The sequence below is a fragment of the Lissotriton helveticus genome, chromosome 8 (genome assembly GCF_964261635.1).
Source record: "Lissotriton helveticus chromosome 8, aLisHel1.1, whole genome shotgun sequence".
Lineage (NCBI taxonomy): Eukaryota > Metazoa > Chordata > Amphibia > Caudata > Salamandridae > Lissotriton > Lissotriton helveticus.
The window spans coordinates 1,556,593,303-1,556,613,805 of record NC_136069.1 but is presented as its reverse complement, the minus strand read 5'-3'; positions in this window follow the sequence as shown (position 1 = coordinate 1,556,613,805).

Below are 20,503 nucleotides of genomic sequence, written 5' to 3'. Positions count from 1 at the left end.
CACCAGAATTGACTATTGGCTCATCTCCCCTGGTATTGCGGGATGGGTAGAAGGCCTTTCCACGTTACCTCGCACTCTGTCAGACCACTCTCCCATTGTTTTGACACTAGCGGTCCCCAGGCTGGGAGGGTACGAAATTCAGTGACGATTTCCTGGTAGAGCTCTGCTTGACCAGACTTTTAAAGAGGACATACGCACTGCCTTAGATGACTACTTTGACATAAACACAGGCTCGGTTACTTCCTGGTCCGTGCTGTGGGAAGGCTTCAAGGCTACATTACGCGGGGTTTGCATCACCAAGCGAATAGGTTCCCTGCGCGAGACTCGATCCACCTTGTCCCGAATAGAAACGGATATCTCCAAGTTGGAAAAGGAGATCCTTGATGATCCGACGGTGGATCGTGAGGCCAAACGCCTTGAGTTGCTTGTAGAATTTCGAGAAACGGCGGAAAAGGAGGCGAGATTCCTGGGTAAATACCACACAGCGCGACAGTACGGCGAGGGTGACAGGCCTGGCAGACTATTGGCGCAAATGCTTAGACCACCTCGCCAGGCCGCTTACATTACTGAGGTCATTGACACACAGGGCGCACAACCGCACTCCACTCCTGATATTTCTAACACCTTTATATCGTACTACAGAACTCTTTACACTTCCACACTCACGGGGGAACATCACCACCCGGTATCATATTTGGATGAAATAGCCATGGTGTACCTGGAAAAAAACATGCAGGACTTTTTGGCTGAGCCCATTACACCAGATTTTATAATTGTGGCTATTGACTCCCTACGAAGCTCTTCTGCTCCTGGCCTTGACGGATACACAGCCAATTTTTATAAAGAATACAAAGAAGAACTTGTCCCTAAATTAGTTGAGGTGTATGCGGAGGCACTGGAGGTGGCCGTTCTCCCGCCTACGCTCCGGGAAGCGGTTATTGTTTTATTGCCCAAGCCGGGTCGTGACCCCACTTTGTGCAGTTCCTACAGGACCCTATCCCTCCTAAACCTAAACTACAAAATCCTAGCCAAGGTCCTTGCAATTCGACTAGCGCTACTCATGGACACTTTAATTTCGCCGGCCCAGTCCGGCTTTGTTCCCCATAGATCCACCTCATTAAATCTTCGAACGCTGTTTTCTGTTTTGCACAGAATTAGACGCGGAGAAAGCGTTCGACACCCTGGAATGGCCCTTTTTTTTGTCAATCATGCGGAGAATGGGAATGCCGGCTGTGTTTGTGGCAACGGTCGAGTTGCTGTACTCCGCTCCCACCGCCCGAATACGTCTAAACGGCACCATTACAGAAAACTTCACACTTTCGTGGGGCACCAGCCAGGAGTGTCCACTGTCCCCGCTCCTGTTCATCATTGCTATGGACCCCCTGGTGCGACATTTCCCGGAGAAACATCTTCATCGTGCGCTCCAGTTTCGCACCGGCCCTCTACTGATATCGTTATACGCCGATGACACTGTTTTGTATGTACGAACTCCCCAGTCCAACCTTGAACCTTTGCTGACGGAGATTTCCCGCTTCAGAACCTACTCGGGCCTTCATATAAATTGGCATAAGTCAGTGATTTTCCCGCTCACCCCCTCCACAGTGCAGTGGACCTGCTCGTTCCCTTTGGAATGGAGCGAGGACTCAGTGAAATATTTGGGAGTCCACGTTCACCTCGACACGGTGTCCATTGTCCGATTGAACTACGGCCGTGCCCTCAATTTTTTGGAAGACAATACGGAGCGTTGGATCCGCCTCCCGCTTTCTATGGCTGGTCGGATTGCCATCGTTAAAATGATTGTCCTCCCCCGGTTCTTGTATTTATTTAACAATATTCCGATCCCCCTAACCAAGATTTTTTTTACCCAACTTCGCTCCGCTCTTTTGCGTCTGATATGGGGAGGCAGAAACCCACGAGTCTTTTGGCACACTTTGACACTTCCGTATGAACGGGGCGGCTTTGGCGTGCCAGACTTTTTTCTATATTACTTAGCCGCACAGAGCTCATACGCATACCCTTGGTTTCACCCGGATGCCAGGATTCCTCATTTGAGACCAGAGGCGGACTTGGCGCTCCCAGTGGCCCTCTCTTCCGTCCTTCCTAGGGGACTCCCTCGAGACCCGCAGGATATACAGCCTTTGACCACTACTTGTTGGGCCTGGGATAAAATTAGATGCCTCTTACTCCTCGAGAAACTCTACTCCCCTGCTCTGCCATTGCCCAACCCCTACTGGCTCCCTATCACTGGTGAATCAGTGGTGCAACGCACGTTGTCCAAATACCAAATAAACACTGTAGGGGACCTTTTCCCGGATGGCCACGCCTTTTCCCTCACAGAAGACCACCGATTCACTGACAGGTCTTTTATGGACTCATTCACGCTGACCAGACTTCGCTCTATGCTTAGGGCTGAATTCCCCATGTTCCCGCTCCCCCCTGAAGAATCCACCGCACTTACATTCATAATACAGAACCAAACAGGGGCTCATGTTGTATCCAAGTTATATAGGCTGTGCATGGCCTCAGTTCCCTCACTTGACACTAAGGAGCGCGTGGCTTGAGAGGCCGACCTAGGTACCAATATCACAGATGATCAATGGGCAGCCTGTTGTGCCACTACTAGGGATGTCTCCATAAACACCAGACATAAACTAATACATTTTAAGTTCCTTAGGAGAGCGTACCACACTCCCGCACTTGCCCACAGAATAGACCCCAGCAAACCACACAACTGCCCAAAATGCAATGGCCCCCAGGCTGACTTTGCTCATCTTTCTTGGACTTGCCCGAAACTACACACATTTTGGCTACATATACACCAGGTTTTGGGGTTAATAATCGGCATGGACCTACATCCTACCCCCGAAATCGCGTTGCTTGGTTATGTCGCTAACTTCCCACGTAAGATTAGGAAACTGGCATCCCTTGGCTTCCTTTTAGCTAAGCGCGAAGTGGCGCTGCTCTGGTGTGCTAGGCGCGCCCCTACAGTCCGCGCCTGGCTCCGTAGCATGGCATACTGTAATGCCAACAGCTCTGAATACTCTGAGATGGTTCCTAGCGCCTCCAGACCACTGGATATATGGGGGCCATTCCGGGCATACCTTGCGAAGCTAACACAGGGAACACAATCCCAGTCAATTAACTCCTTTGTCCCGACGGGGGTGGGTTGACTTGGTGAGTATGTGGTATACATCGCCAAGATAAGGACTTCGCCGCCCTGGCGGCTCGCTGGATGTCTTTCTATTGCCGCGCTGTGTGTTGCCTTTCTCACTGTGGGACTCCTGAATCTCCAATGTTGCGTTTGACTGACGCCTGGTCCTCGCATGTATGGTTTGATGTGCCGTCCTCAACTTGCTCTAAGATGGGTGGCTCTCAATTTTGTGCTGACAGACATGCTTGACTATGCTTGCAATGTTATCATTTAGTAGCTACCTTTCATACGGATGTGACCACTTTTCCTTTAGTTACACTATGATTTCACCTTTTTCTTTCTCGTTATGTAAAATATCAAGATGCAAAACTGTACTATCGTATTGTATTATGCTGATAGTTTGCAATCTCACGACGATATGCTCAACTATTCTTTGTTTCACTGATCATTCCATCTGTCTGTTCACATTGCTACTATTGTATGTACTGATTGGATTGTGACTACATGTAATAAAGAGATATTACAAAAAAAAAACAAAAAAAAAGTCCCAGCCCGCTGGACCAGCTACGACGGCCGTATCGAGAGTAAGAATAACGGATGCCACACAACTCAGTGTGAGTTTCATTGAGTATCCAAATTCGAATTCTCTTGAGCTGTTATCAAGTATCTACTGTCCAGTTGAAGGCTGACATGTGGTTGCTCTGAGCATGAGTAAAACGTGTCGAAGACGTGCATGCGGACGATTGGAGTAAACGAGTCTAAAACTACTCTCGTGTCACATTGAAAATGGCAACGGCAAGAAATGATAAAGGCTCGGAAGCGGCAAGCAAATTGTTTGATGAGTGTCAAATCAGCGACGAATCAACGTGCGTGAAAGGGGTAGGGGCAAGTATGACCCCCCCCAACAATAAGAAGGTGATTTTGGATAAACTCTGGAAAGCCTGTAAAAAAGAACAGAACAAATGGTGGGAGGGGACCACCTTGAATAAATACATAGAGGTCGGGAGAGTACCAAGAGGCCTCCGTATCTTCGTAACGCCTACGTTCGAAGACCCGGACCCAGAACTGGTAGAGGAGTGGATTGATAACAACCACAACTGCTCCACAAATATGTTGAAAATGCTGGTTAAATTCCCAAGAAAAGACTGTGACAAATTAAGTACCATCACGAAAATTTGACGGCGGAATTAAAAGGATTATGCACTGAGGACGAGTTTCAAAAAGAAATGGATAAAATAGAAAAAGGACTTGATAAAATTGAATGTGAGATAAAGTTAAAAAAACAACGGAAATTCCAGCGCGATTTAGTGTTATGTTATGTTATTAAATTATTTATTGAGCGCACTATCACTGATTAGTTTCTTGGCGCTAAGATCAACAGTAACAAGGTCAGGGTGAGAGGTGGAGAGTTAATTAAATTGCTTGTCTAAATAGCCAGGTCTTCAACACTTTTCGGAAAGATAAAAGATCTTGGCAATACCGGATCTCCAGGGGAAGGTATTCCATTGGCAAGGGGCAAGTGTTGCAAACCTACGTCCACCAGCACGTTTAAGTTTGAAAGGGAGAGTCTGGAGGAGGCCTTGGTGGAGTGACCGAAGGTTGCGAGAGGGAACGTATCTGGTGATTAGTTGGTTGATGAATTTAGGGCTTTTGCCATGCAGCGACTTAAAGATCATGCAACCTGCTTTGAAGGCACAGCGTTGCGTGACCGGAAGCCAGTGCAGTTTGATGAGTAGGGGAGTAGCTGCATGCCACCTTGGTTGCTTTAAGATCAGCCTAGCGGCATAGTACTGTACCATCTGGAGACGCTTGAGTAGATAGTTTGGAAGACCCAGGTAGATGGCATTCGCGTAGTCCAGATGGGACAAAACAGTGGCGATCACAACTTGGGTGATTGCTTCTGACGTTAATAGTCGCCGGACCTTCCCAATTTTTTTTAGCTGAAAGAAGCATTTGGAAACCACCTGGCCCACTTGTGCTTTTAATGAGAGGTCACTGTCCACGATGACTCCCAGCGTTTTGGCCGATGGTGATGGTAGCGGAGCTTGACCCAGATCTGATGGCCAGTAGTGGGGGCCCCAATGCTTGGCGCTGTCCCCAGTCAAAACCAGTTCGGTTTTACCTGGATTTAATTTCAGCTGGTTTTGGTCCATCCAGGATTTAATAAACCTCATGGTTGACTGGAAGTGGCTAATGGATTTTACAGAGTTGTCGATGGTAAAGAGTAGCTGCAAGTTGTCAGCATAATTGAAGACCCTCACCTGTTTGTCTCTGAGGGTTTGTATGAGAGGGAGTATATATATATTAAAAAGGTGAGGTGACAGGGAGGAGCCCTGTGGCACTCCACATAAGATGGGCTGTTTAACACCGGTTAGGTCTCCCAGGCGCACCGCTTGAGAGCGGTCCTCCAAGAAGGACCTCAGCCAGCATGTCGCTGTGTCCCGTATGCCGGCCTGTCCGACACGGTCGACCAAGATGTTGTGGTCGACCGTGTCGAACGCCGCCGACAAATCTAGGAGCACCAGGGCCTGGGGGGATCGTCTATCTGCGCAATCTCGAAGTGTGTCCAGAACTGTGGTGACCACTGCCTCTGTTGAGTGTGCTGGCCGGAATCCAGCCTGATGGGGGTCAAAACAGGAGGACTCCTCCAGAAAATTAGAGAGGCTTTTCGCCACGTGTGCCTCCAGGACTTTTGCCAAGTAAGGCAGTAAGGAGATGGGCCGGTAATTTGCCTTACATGCAGGGTCAGCCCCTGTTTTTTTAAATAGGGGTATGACCGTGGCTTCTTTAAAGGCAGACGGGACTATGCCCGAGGTGAGGGAGTCATTTAAAAGTGCAAGGGCAGGTGCTGGGTAGGTAGAGAAGCACTCTTTTAAGATGCGGGGGGGCAGATGTCCAATGGGGAGCCGGATTTGACTCTTGTCATTAATTCCAGGAGCTGGACCTGAGTTATGGGCTGAAAGTTGGTGAGGATGGCAGTACTGGTCTTAATTGCCATACCGGTCGTGATTGGAGTCATAGATTGGGGAATGCTAGTTTTTATGTCTGCAACTTTATCACTAAAGTAGGTGTTAAGTGAATCACACAGACACTGGGTAGGAATTACTTTAAGGCGGACATTCTCCAGATTCGTCAATTCGTTAAAAATAGAGAAAATATCCTTAGATTTGTTTGAGGAATCTAGGATTCGAGAAGAAAAGTACTCCGCCTTTGCTGCGGAGATGGCATTCATATATTCCTTTCTCGCCCTGATATATTTAATTTTTTCCTTAGGATCATATTTGCGGCGCCAAAGGCGTTCGAGATGCCGAAGGGCCAGTATCAAAAAGGTCAGTTCCTCACATTTTCCAAGAAATACGATCACCTCAGAAAAAAGACAACAGGTCATCCGGTGCAGAACATATCCACAACAACAAATGTGGAACAACAACTAGATGACAGTCGTTCAGTGGAAAGCGGCACCAGTCTGGCGAGTGGCAGCGGAATCACAAGTGGCAGTGATTTTTCAATAATACTGGAATACACTGAAGTAAAAACCAGCATTTTAGCGGAGTTCGATCTAGTAGCCAAGGGCAGACAGTCCAGCAACAGATCGGAAGGATTTCCAAAACGAGGAAGAGGAGGCAGAGGAAAAAGAGTAACCAACAAGCCATCCGGAAATCCAAGCAGCCCTGTGGGAAGTCGAACAAGGGGCCAAGTAAAGACAAAGTAATGGATGAGAAGACGGTGATCAACTTATCATCAAGAACACTAAGTAAGACTGAAATTGATTTGTTATCTAAAGGCTTGTCATTTTGCCCCACGAACACTTTTGACTATACACAGAGTCGTATTGACCTATTTTACTTTACACGCAAATTGCGTTTAAGAAAATGGCATGCTACTAAAGTAAATTCCAACAACTCAATTCCACCTAATGTTGTTAGTGACCTACGTATAGGCGATGTTGCACTACTACACACGATGAATGCATTAGCAGAAGTTAATGATAGTAGTAATGATCCAACCACTAGCCTTGCGTTAGAGAACATTCCCTTTGATCTAAGCGCTAAGAGCGATTTCAGACCTAAATCAGTGTTCTTGCCCCAAATTAAGAACAAGGCAATAGAAGTATTTGAAAAGGGAGAGTGATGAGCTATGGAAAATAGCAAAACGTAGAAACTCTAACATATGGAGCAATGTCAGTAGAGCGCAGAGAGCAGCCCTTGATGATTTAAAGAATGACAACTCTATTGTGATATAGAAGTCCGATAAGGGCGGAAATGTTGTCATTATGTCTAAAATTGATTACATTAACGAAGGTCTTAGACAACTTGGTGAAACTGACAAATATGAAAGAAGTAACAGGATGGAGTATGAACACGCTATCAGACAACCTGGCACACAGTTATTAGAGTGGAAAAGGCAGGGACTCATTGAAGGCAGCGAATATAAATTTCTTGACTGAAAATTTCCCAAGCTCCCAGCTCTATACCTGCTGCCCAAAATTCACAAAGAGCCACTCAAGCCACCAGGGAGACCAATTGTGTCATCGAGAGGGAGTTTTATTGAAAACATGTCCAGATATGTGGATTTTTTTCCTTCAAGGTTTGGTACAAAGACTACCCTCATACGTTAAAGACACTAGTGACTTTTTGCGCAAACTGGAAAGTATTGAGTGGAATGATGAGTACTCTTTGTTGACAATGGATGTGTCAGGTCTGTACACGTGCATACCCCAAGAAAAAGGAGTAGAAGCTTGCAGACATTTTTTAAACAGCAGGTCAGCTTCTTACATCGCCTACACAGAAATGTTATTGGAGATGATATCCATCTGTTTGAAACAGAACTACTTCCTCTTCGACAATAAAATCTATCACCAAACCCTTGGTACATCTATGGGGACCTGCTTTGCGCCATCTTTTGCAGGTCTCTACATGGGCTTTTGGGAAGAGGAAGTAGTAAGCCAACTAACATCATTTAAAGATAAAGTTCCAATGTACTTTAGGTACATTGATGACATTTTCTGTATATGGAGAGGGACAGAAGAGAAGGCAAAGGATTTTGTACAAACACTTAATGCCAATAGCTTTAATCTCAACCTGACTTCTAATTGGTCTAAACGTGCAGTTGAATTCCTAGACCTCAATGTATTTGTCCAAAATGGTAAAATTGAGTGTTGTCTCTATAGGAAGGGCACTGCAGTAAACAGTCTGCTGCACGCTGACAGCTGTCACTCTACGGCACTCATCCAGAGTATTCCACTGGGTGAGCTCCTTAGAGCGAAACGAAACTGCAGCATGACGGAGAAGTTTAAAATAGAATCCAAAATTATGGCAGAACGCTTCTTGCAACGTGGTTATACTAGAAAAACGTTCAATAAGGCATTAAAAGGAGCAGCTCTACGTTCGAGAGAATCTCTGCTTATTGACAAATCATTAAAGGTAGTGGGAGAGAGTAAAGAAGCTGACGACCAAATCCTAAGGTTTATAACCACGTATAGTAAACAAACGCATGCAGTGCGTAAATGTCTGAACAAATTCTGGCCCGTTCTGAGAACAGATAAAGATCTGATTGACTGCATAGGACAGAACCCGCAGATCACATATAAGAGAGCCAGATCTCTGAGAGATACGCTGTGTAGAGCAGTAGAAACTGACAAGAAAGGGATCCCTGGCATTCAAGGATTTTACACCTACAGAAGCTGCAAAGCGTGTAAAAACAGCAAGAACAAGAAAGAGTGTATCCTTTCAGCAGATAGTCGCCCATATGTGATCAAAAAGCATACGTCATGCAATACGGAATATGCGGTGTACGCACTATTTTGCCCTTGCGGCCTCACGTACATCGGCAGTACTATTCACAAGGCCAAAATACGGATTCTTGAGCACCTCCGTGCAATAAAAAACTTCGACAAAGCATACCCCGTAGCCCGCCATTTTCACAGCCATCATGAACAGAACACGAATCTATTGAGTTTCGCAGTTTTGGATTTTGTGAGAGCGGATATACGAGGGGGCAATAGATTGAAAGAACTCCGCAGATTAGAGTCTAAACTCATCATACAATATAGGACCCTTACCCCTTCAGGCCACAATTTTGATGAGGAGCTAGCCGTCCATATAGGTTAGCCAGTTCTGCTGTACATGGTATAGATTGAAGAGGTTTTCCCCAGAATATCCACAATTACGATGAAGCCGCAAAGCAAATGATTATTTTATTGTTTTTTTGATCTAACTGTGTTTAGTGTATTTTTCACTTTGATTTCATCCTTTGACAGAAGTGACACGTTGTTATTTTATTTCATTTATTTTAGATCTGAACCGCAATGTGTTGAAGAAATGAATTTGAATTATTATATTATAGATGCTGCTGAAGTGCGAGGAACTTTGGAGACTTATCACATAAGCCCACTTGGGCTGGACTGATGAATTAATATTCACCCATTTATCCGTGCAACTGTCTGTAAGCATGATTTCGCCCACAGAGGCTTGATACCGTGAACACGTAACAGAACGAGCATGGTACACATCATCTTAGACCGTTTCGATTAACCAACAGGTTCGCAGCGGTGCACACGGAGTCTTTAAACAAAAACTTTATTGAATAACAAGACAAGATCACACTAAGTCTCGCTATGTTTGTAAGCATATGCAATTATTTATATATTATACACAGAGGCGGTTTGGTATCCTTTTACTGCTTTATTTTTCACATAATATCATTCATGTATTCGGCTGAATATATGTTTAGCAACATTGAGGTATTTGTATTCACAAGTTGCCAAGTCTGTTTTCACTTACACGAGTGTCACGTGGTATTTAAAAATGTATGCACCGGTAGATCAAACACTCATGACTAAGGTGCGTTAGCACTGAAACGCGTCGAGTGTTTCTCTTGCCTGTAAGACCATCTGACGAATAAATCTCCATCTGCTGCATAGAATTCTGGCTTGTGTCCATTACTGCCGTGTTTTGAGCAAGGTATAAGCACGATTTTGGTGTAATTAGAAGAGGCTGCCTGCCTCGTAACGGACCGCCTTCACCGAAGCGGCTGGTAAAGGCGCCGCGAGCATTCGCGCTCGCTTGTGGGATTTGATATATGTATATATATATATATGTATATATATATATATATATATATATAATCGAAGGTACATATATGTGGAGTTAAGCACACACATATATATATACATATATATATATATATATATATATATATATATATATATATATATATATATATATTACCTACTGGCGGACGCCAGTAGGTATATATAGTTAGGATTTTTTATCTATGGGATTTTTGAAAATTCTATGTCTAATAACTTTGGGGTTTGTGGACGGAATTGGCTGAAATCTTCAGGAAAATGGAACATTTTGTTTCTGAGCAGCCCCTGAAAATTTGGGGGGGTTTTGTCAAGGGGGGGCCGAGAAAAAAGGGGGTCCCAAAACGCGTTTTTCCCATGTTAATTTCCATAGGGCGGTTGGCCTCACTTTTAGCCCGAACGGCTGAATGGATTTCCACCAAACTTGGCAAAATTGTAGGGACTGTTAGCCCGATGTGCCTTTGCTAGGTCTCAATATATGTGCTCCAGTAAAATTTGAGAAATTAACATTCAAAAAAATATATATATCTGAAAGCGCGCTCCGGGCAGCGCCCCGGTTCGCGTACTTGACGCGTAACGGAACTTCGCGAAGCGAAGCTGATTGGCTCTCCGGTGTCTGTCAACATTCTAAACAGTCTGGAGCGGCCGCCATCTTGTCTCTCGGTAGGATCGAGAGACAAGAGGAGGCCAAAACAAAGGGGGAAATGACCATAAGGGGGCATAGTAGATCCTCCCTGACCCCCTAGGTTTGATGTAGAGGCTTTAAAAGGGCCCCGCGGGGCAAAAAAAATAAGATTTTTTTTTTGTTTTTTTGCGTGGGTAGCGCCCGGTACGCGCACCGGGAAGCGGTCCGGGGAGCGTACTATAAGGAAAAAAGAATGATAGACTATGATATTTTGAAATATTGTATGTTTATTGATTGTTCTTTTTGTTGGTTTTTTTTGGTTTTTTTTGTTATTTAAGTAGCAGTATTTATGATTATTAAATATAAATTTATTTTTGGAATTGTGCACAGTATACTATAAGTCTGACTTTACATTATAATCAATTTGGTACTAATTTATGAATTACATATAAAAATGATTAAAGACTCAAACAATTTTTTAATATTAAATATAATTTTATTTTTCTGATTCTTTTTCAAAATTTAATAGAACGTCTAACATTTGACTGTCCGATATGTCCTCTTGTTGAGTGAACATACCTTCCCACATTTGACCGTCATCATAATGAAGTAAATGATCCACAGATTCTACACATTGTAGAAGTTCATGGTCTCGTGATTCATCCATGAATTCCAAGTCAATGGGTTCAATTATTTCCTCATTGTTCATGTCTAGGACAATTTCAAAGGAAACGTTCTGTTCTCCTTGCATTTTTGTGCTGAAATTTGAATAAAAAATAAATATATCAGTAGAGATAGGGCACTGTTGGGTTTAAGTTCAGACAGGTACTTTTGAGGCATGAAGTAGTACTATTAAAAAGTGCCTGTGAGAAAGCCTATGTAAATTCATAATAATACCACAGAAACCTAAATCAATCCATAATTATAATAAACAAGCCTTTCTCAATGTCTAACTCTTAGAGAGGGATAGTATATAACTATCTGAAAATGTTTTCAAATTTATAAAATAATATCTTACCTTTTAAAAACAAGTTTAAGTTGTGAGTGAAAATGATCTTGCAATGTAGTTCAGGAAGTAGTAGTCAAAATGGCTGTGTTTTTCTCTCTTTTTTTATATATATTCAGGTACATAACCAATCAAATGTCAGGTAAAAAAAGTAGAAAATGAAAGTAACATTTTAATTGGTTGTCAATTCCAACACTTCAGATGTGTTTTGTGAAGTAATTTACCTCAGGGTATTTAGAGAGGTCTACAGGCTAAATGGCTAAATGGAATTCCAAACAAATGTGTGAAAATGGTAGGGATTGGTATGTAGTATGAGCTAATCTATATTTGGTGAAAGTGTCTCCAGGGTTTCTTCTGTAAATTACTTTCCCACCTTTTTTAATGGAGCGCTTCCCGGTGAGCGCCCCGGTACGCGAACCGGCAGCGTTACGGGAGTCCACCATTTTGTGTTTCGGTCGAATTAAGATACAAGATGGAGGGCAAATAATGTTCAGAATGGGTAGAAGGGGGCACGGTAGACGTATTTTGACCCCCTAGGTTTTCTGAGGGTGGCTGAGCAGGCCCATATGTGTGAAAAAAAATCATTTTTTTTTTAAAATTCGCGCGGTTAGCTTCCGGTTCGCGTACCGGGTAGCGCTCCGGGGAGCGTACTTTGTTGAAAATTAGTGAAAAAAGTTAGAGTAAAATAATAATTGTGAGTGATCAGATGTAGGGTAGCTCTGAGAAGAGCTTTTGGGTTTATGGTACATTTAGATACTTATAAGTAGGTACCAATGCACATTTTTAAATTCAGAATGAAAATTCTGTTCCCTTCATCTGAGAAGTGAACTCCATCTCCTCTGTAGATATCTTGCATGTAGTAACGTAAGTTATTGTTGTAGATGGAGCCCATTCCATGGTCTCTCATGTAAGCTGAAACAGATTTGTTTACATGCTTCCTCGATTTCTCAATTTGTGGACAAAATTGGTTCGACCACCTCCATTTCTGTCTTTGGCATATATTTGAATATACCAAGGCAGTTTGAGGAAAAAGTGCCATCAATTGCTCAAAGGTGTCCTTTAAAAGCATTTCCAGACCTACCCCAGTCAAAGTGCCCAAGTCATTTCCTCCACAGTGCACAATTAACAGGTCAGGTTTAGGCAAATGCATAAAGGTTTTCACCAATGGTATCAATTGATGACATTTTAATCCTCTGTGGCCAAACCACTTAATTTCCACATCTTGTAAATTGAGGTTAGGTAAATTTCTGTTATCAGCATACCTCTGAGCCCAGTAGATGTAACTATGTCCAACAATCCAGACAGAAAACATGGTGAGAGGAGGTTCTGCTGCAGTCAGATGAAGTGTGGCAATGAAATGGGAGTTGAAAAAATAAGAGTTTAAAATGAAAAAAACTGTGGAGTTTCTGTGTTAATGAAGCAGTAGCAGTGATTGGTGGATTTTGATTGCTGAAAACAGAAAGTTAGGGTGCATGGATGAGTTCTTTGAAAGATGTAATTTGAATGGTCAAAAAAAATCATTTTATGAAAGATTGCACTGGATATGCAGGTGTACTGAGAGTTCAGAGTTCAATTGAAACATTGTTGTGTGAACTTGCAAACATGAGAGGTCTTTCAGGAGGTGGTTGCTATGCAAAAAAGGCAGAAAGGGTAGAGGGGGGAAGGGTGTTGATTTGAAAAAAGTGAGGGAAGAGGTTTGATTGGGTGACATGAGAGATATGTGTGCTGAATTACAGCTTTTCTGTGCTTTTTATAGCTGCAGACTCTGGAGTGCATACCTTTTGCTCTGCTAAAGACAATTTGGTGTGTTTCTGAGACTGTTTTGAAACTCATAAAGTATTTGCTAAGGTGAGAAAAGATTCATTTAATTTAGATAGAGAATAGTATGGTTTAGGGAGAACATTATGAAGAAAATTGTGTATTTAAAATTTTGATTTGTGTCAAGTGTTTTACAAATAGATTTTGTTTCTTTGTGTTACATGGCAATGTTAAAAGTGACGCTAAAATAGTGCAAGGGTCTTACAAAAATGCTTTCATGTGTCTTAGGGTATTTTAACTCACTTCCTCATGAATGTAGGTATATAATTGATTTAGATGTTGTGTTTAAAAACGATTTAAGAAAACAATTAGGTTTCTGGATATGTACTGCTAGAGATTCATAGGTTGCTTGGGGCATATTTATAAGGCCTTTGAGTCTCTCTGATGTTATTTTTCACATTTTAATTTAAGACCTTTCTCTGTGGTGCAAGGTCCTTGTAAATATGCCCCCATCTGTGCTTGGCAAATTTTGATTTTAATTCTTTGACTAACATAGCCATGTTAAAAGTGACCCAAAAATGTTGCAAGGGCCTTAAAAAAACGCTTTCATGTGTCTTAGGCCATTTTAAGTCATTTCTCCTTGAATGTAGGTATTTAATTGATTTAGATGATGTGTTTAAAGACGATTTATGAAATCAATTAGGTTTCTTGATATGTACTGCTAGAGCTTCATAGGTTGCTTGGGGCATATTTATAAGGCCTTTGTGTCTCTCTGATGTTATTTTTCCCATTTTAATTTAAGACCTTTCCCTGTGGTGCAAGGTCCTTGTAAATACGCCCCCATCTGTGCTTGGCAAATTTAGATCTTGATTATTTGACTTACATAGCCATGTTAAAAGTGATCTAAAGGCGTGGCCTAGCGGGCGATGATGGCGGACGTGGCTTGATTGAGCTCCCGCCGGCCCAACAATAATCCGTGACATTTATCCTGGCCCCCGGACCTGTGAGGTGGCACACCGACCTATGCCGGTGGCGGAGGGTGTGGGGAACCCATCGGCGTCTTGATCTGAGCTCCTGCGCCGTCAGAAGCCGAGCAAGCTGCGGTAGCCCTTGGGGGCCTGGTCCTGGCGAGTGCAGCCGGGGCCTTGATTTTGGTGACGACTGGGGCGGGCGCCCTGTAGCGGACCCTTGTCTGTGATCCTTGGCGCCGTCTGGCGCAGCTGTGGTGCCGGAGTGGGAACCGGAGACCCGACTGTATTCCCCCCCGCCTCCTGTGTGGCCTGGTGGGACGTGGGACACGGGGAGACGGCGGTGGCCCGAGTGTAGGCCTGGAGACCGGGGCCTGGATTTTTGAGCTCCCCCGGTCGCGGGTGGACGGGCTCAGGACCGACCTGTACAGCGACCTGAGCGGCCTGCTTGCCGGCTGAGGGCGACGCTGACAGCCTGAGTGAGCCTCCTTCCCTGCGACCGGAGAAGGACTTCTGTGACCGGCTGTGGGCCCTGCTGGAGAGCCGTCTGGACCCCCTGGAGGGGCTGAGGGGCGGCGGCGGCCATACTGTGGTGCAAACCGTGAGTACGTGCGGCCCCAGTGGGGGTGGATGCTGGACCTGGTGATCGGAGGGGGATAGATACTGTGACACGCCGAGGATTCGCCCCCCCCCTCCCCCACCGGCTGCATAGGAGCTCCTGGGTCCCGCTCTGCATTGCCCTCCGACAGCGTGTACCGGGGCCTAGGCCGGCCTGGTCGTCCTGGAGCGCCATTTGCTGAGGTGGTGGGCCCCTGGTGCCCGGGGCAGACACTTGGGAGAGAACCGCAGCGGGTCGACTGCGTGGTGGCACCTGGTGAGACTGCGGCGGCCCCCTGGCTGCGCTTATGCGACTGTACTGAGGCCGGGGCACACCGGACTTTAGTGGGGATACCCCCTGTGGATTGCGGTACTCTGAGGCCCCGACGCCGTCTGACCTATCCTGCTGCTGTCTGAGAGGGGCTCTGCTGGCTGCTGGAGTCAGACCTGCACGACCATGACCAGGGGCGGTGGAGGGAGTGGGACCACCAAGCAGGGACCCATAGACAAATTTACCGGGCCTAGTGGAGGGCCGGGTGCCTCCGGGGGTGGCCAGGGTGCAGGACCCGACAATGCGGCGTTGATGGCGGCCATTACCCAATTGCGGGACATGCTAGACGCTAAAATAGGAGCGGTTGGGGCTGATGTCAGTCTGCTGCGACAGGACCTTCGCAACGCTGTTGCCCGCATAGCGGAGACCGAAACTAGGATCACTGGAGTGGAGGGTGATGTGGGGACACTGAAACAGAAGGTGGCTGCCATGGAGAAAATCCAAAATGCTCTGCCACCCATGGTGTGCCGCATTTACAATGTGGAGCACCATTGAGTGAAAACAGCACAGATGCGTCACACATCTGTGCCGCAAAAGCAGCACATTGCAGGAATCACGTCGTAAGCGCAACATGTCTACTGCAATGCACAGGAGCAAGCCACACATTGCATGGTGCATCACTCCTTATGCCTGTTTCAAACAGGCGTAATGATTTGATTCAGCAATGCTATAAAGCTGAGTCAGTGAAATCTTCTAAATTTCACTGTGTTAGTTTTACAGGGCTTTCTTGCAAATTAATGCATACCTTGCAACAAAACACCTATATGAAAACTGACGCAGGTTTCATGTGGCACAGGACTTTACAGCATGACACATCTGCCTAGATGCATCAATTTTTAAATATGTCGCCACATAGCCAATCTTTTGCACCGCCGCTGCGTCACAAAAGTGACGCACAGTGGCGCAAAAGAGGCATACACCTATCATAAATCTGTCCCTAGCATTTTAAATGATTAATTCAGGATGACGATAAGGTGTGGCCTATCCAGAGGTTTGTTTAAGGTGAGGCAAAGTCACACAAAAAAAACTCCAGCAATGCGCCACCTTTACGGCACAGATGCGTCACGCATCTGTGCCGTTTTTGCCCCATGGTGCACCGCATTGTAAATGCAGCGCACCATGGGTGGCGGAACAGCGGCGCAGGATGACTGGCACATCCCTGGGGATGCACCAGTCATCATAAATCTATCCCTAAGCTTCTTATCTTGTTGGAGATGAAGTGAGGCCTGTCTTGCAACATGGTGCATCTTTTGCATCACTGCTGCATCGGTTTCATGTGGCACGTTTTTTTTTACAGCATGACACATCTTCCTAGATGCATCAATTTGTAATTTTGTCGCCACATAGCAAATCTTTTGCACCGCCGCTGCGTCACAAAAGTGACGCACAGTGGCGCAAAAGAGGCATACACCTATCATAAATCTGTCCCTAGCATTTTAAATGATTAATTCAGGATGACGATAAGGTGTGGCCTATCCAGAGGTTTGTTTAAGGTGAGGCCTACCTACATTCATGGGGAAATGACTTAAAATGTCCTTAAGACACATGAAAGCGTTTTTTGATTGCCTTTGCAGCATTTTTGGGTCACTTTTAACATGGCTATGTAACTCAAACAATCAAAATCTAAATTTTCCAAGCACAGGTGCGAGCATATTTACAAGGAATTTGCACCACGGGGAAAGGTCTTACATTAAAATGGGAAAAATAACACCAGAGACACTCAAATGCCTTATAAAGAAGCATACACCATTATGTCCTTGTCATAAATTTTAAAAGCATTCCTTTTCCTCAAAAACGATTTTCAAGTCTTAATTTGAAAACACTGCACATGGGGAAATGACTGAAAATGTCCTTAAGACACATGAAAGCGTTTTTTGATTGCCTTTGCAGCATTTTTGGGTCACTTTTAACATGGCTATGTAACTCAAATAATCAAAATCTAAATTTTCCAAGCACAGGTGCGAGCATATTTACAAGGAATTTGCACCACGGGGAAAGGTCTTACATTAAAATGGGAAAAATAACACCAGAGACACTCAAATGCCTTATAAAGAAGCATACACCATTATGTCCTTGTCATAAATTTTAAAAGCATTCCTTTTCCTCAAAAACGATTTTGAAGTCTTAATTTGAAAACACTGCACATGGGGAAATGACTGAAAATGTCCTTAAGACACATGAAAGCGTTTTTTGATTGCCTTTGCAGCATTTTTGGGTCACTTTTAACATGGCTATGTAACTCAAACAATCAAAATCTAAATTTTCCAAGCACAGGTGCGAGCATATTTACAAGGAATTTGCACCACGGGGAAAGGTCTTACATTAAAATGGGAAAAATAACACCAGAGACACTCAAATGCCTTATAAAGAAGCATACACCATTATGTCCTTGTCATAAATTTTAAAAGCATTCCTTTTCCTCAAAAACGATTTTCAAGTCTTAATTTGAAAACACTGCACATGGGGAAATGACTGAAAATGTCCTTAAGACACATGAAAGCGTTTTTTGATTGCCTTTGCAGCATTTTTGGGTCACTTTTAACATGGCTATGTAACTCAAACAATCAAAATCTAAATTTTCCAAGCACAGGTGCGAACATATTTACAAGGAATTTGCACCACGGGGAAAGGTCTTACATTAAAATGGGAAAAATAACACCAGAGACACTCAAATGCCTTATAAAGAAGCATACACCATTATGTCCTTGTCATAAATTTTAAAAGCATTCCTTTTCCTCAAAAACGATTTTCAAGTCTTAATTTGAAAACACTGCACATGGGGAAATGACTGAAAATGTCCTTAAGACACATGAAAGCGTTTTTTGATTGCCTTTGCAGCATTTTTGGGTCACTTTTAACATGGCTATGTAACTCAAACAATCAAAATCTAAATTTTCCAAGCACAGGTGCGAGCATATTTACAAGGAATTTGCACCACGGGGAAAGGTCTTACATTAAAATGGGAAAAATAACATCAGAGACACTCAAATGCCTTATAAAGAAGCATACACCATTACGTCATAAATTTTAAAAGCATCCCTTTTCCTCAAAAACGTGGATGCTGGACCTGGTGATCGGAGGGGGATAGATACTGTGACACGCCGAGGATTCGCCCCCCCCCCCCACCGGCTGCATAGGAGCTCCTGGGTCCCGCTCTGCATTGCCCTCCGACAGCGTGTACCGGGGCCTAGGCCGGCCTGGTCGTCCTGGAGCGCCATTTGCTGAGGTGGTGGGCCCCTGGTGCCCGGGGCAGACACTTGGGAGAGAACCGCAGCGGGTCGACTGCGTGGTGGCACCTGGTGAGACTGCGGCGGCCCCCTGGCTGTGCTTATGCGACTGTACTGAGGCCGGGGCACACCGGACTTTAGTGGGGATACCCCCAGTGGATTGCGGTACTCTGAGGCCCCGACGCCGTCTGACCTATCCTGCTGCTGTCTGAGAGGGGCTCTGCTGGCTGCTGGAGTCAGACCTGCACGACCATGACCAGGGGCGGTGGAGGGAGTGGGACCACCAAGCAGGGACCCATAGACAAATTTACCGGGCCTAGTGGAGGGCCGGGTGCCTCCGGGGGTGGCCAGGGTGCAGGACCCGACAATGCGGCGTTGATGGCGGCCATTACCCAATCGCGGGACATGCTAGACGCTAAAATAGGAGCGGTTGGGGCTGATGTCACTCTGCTGCGACAGGACCTTCGCAACGCTGTTGCCCGCATAGCGGAGACCGAAACTAGGATCACTGGAGTGGAGGGTGATGTGGGGACACTGAAACAGAAGGTGGCTGCCATGGAGAAAATCCAAAAGAGCCTGGCGCTCCGAGTAGAGGACGCAGAGGGGCGGGCGCGCAGAAACAACCTGCGCTTCGTGGGCTTTCCAGAGGATTGCGAGAAGGGCCATATGGATAGCTTCTTGACACAATGGTTGGAGAGCTGGCTTCCCCCTGACACCCTGTCACGATGCTTCGTGATCGAACACGCCCACAGAGCCCTGATGCCAAAACCACCGGTTGGAGAGCGTCCTCGTCCGGTCATAGCCCGGCTGTTGAACTACCACGACAGGGACGTCATCCTACGGGAAGCTAGGGTCAAAGAGACACTTCGGTTCGAAAGCCACAAAATTATGATCTTCCCGGACTACACTAGACTCGTACAGCAGCAGCGCCACTCCTTCATGGATGCGAAAGCCAAGTTGCGCGGCTTAAAGATACAATACTCCTTGCTCTACCCGGCCCGGCTGCGGGTCATCTTCCAGTCGAAAATTCACTTCTTCGATTCCCCGGAGGCGGTGTACCGATGGACGGATGAGACAGTACTGATGCAGCCACACATCCAGCCGGGCTTGGGGTCCGGCCCGTCGCGTGGGTCCTCGCCGGAGAGGGGCGATCCCGCCGCCAAGGGCAAGCGTCCTAGGAAGTCCAGATCTCGGAGGCGGTCCCTCGCTCACACCGGCCAGCAGGACGAGACCCTACCTGACACTGACCAGTCCGGAAGAGAAAATTGAACTCTTGCGCGTGCGAGTTCCTCCGGCTGTTGGGGACTACGAGGGGTCGCCTTGAAGATGGGTTGTGAACCCCTGATCACCTGTTCATTGACCACTTGGTGCTGTGACGCCCCACGGATTTTGGCCAGGCCTGGCCTGGTTTGCCATACTTCAGCTGAACTGCTGCGGTGTCATAGACTGCTGTTGATGGGTGGAGGTGTTGCGGGTTCGGGGTGCTGACTCTGCCGGGCTGCCTAATCCCCACGTTTGGGGGTTGGCCCTGAGGAGATAGTTCATTGTTAGAGGGGATAGTTGGGATCCATTGGTATGGTTGGCCTTGGGCTCTCTGTTTTGGGCCTGAGGCTCCCCATGCCGCGACAGATGCTTCAAAGTTCTGTGGAGCGTAGGGGTGGGGGGTTGGTTCCAGGGGTTGGAGTGTTGGGGAAGGGGTGTTGGGGGGGCTGGGGGAGGGGGTTGGGGTGGCCGGGGGGGAGTGCACGTGATT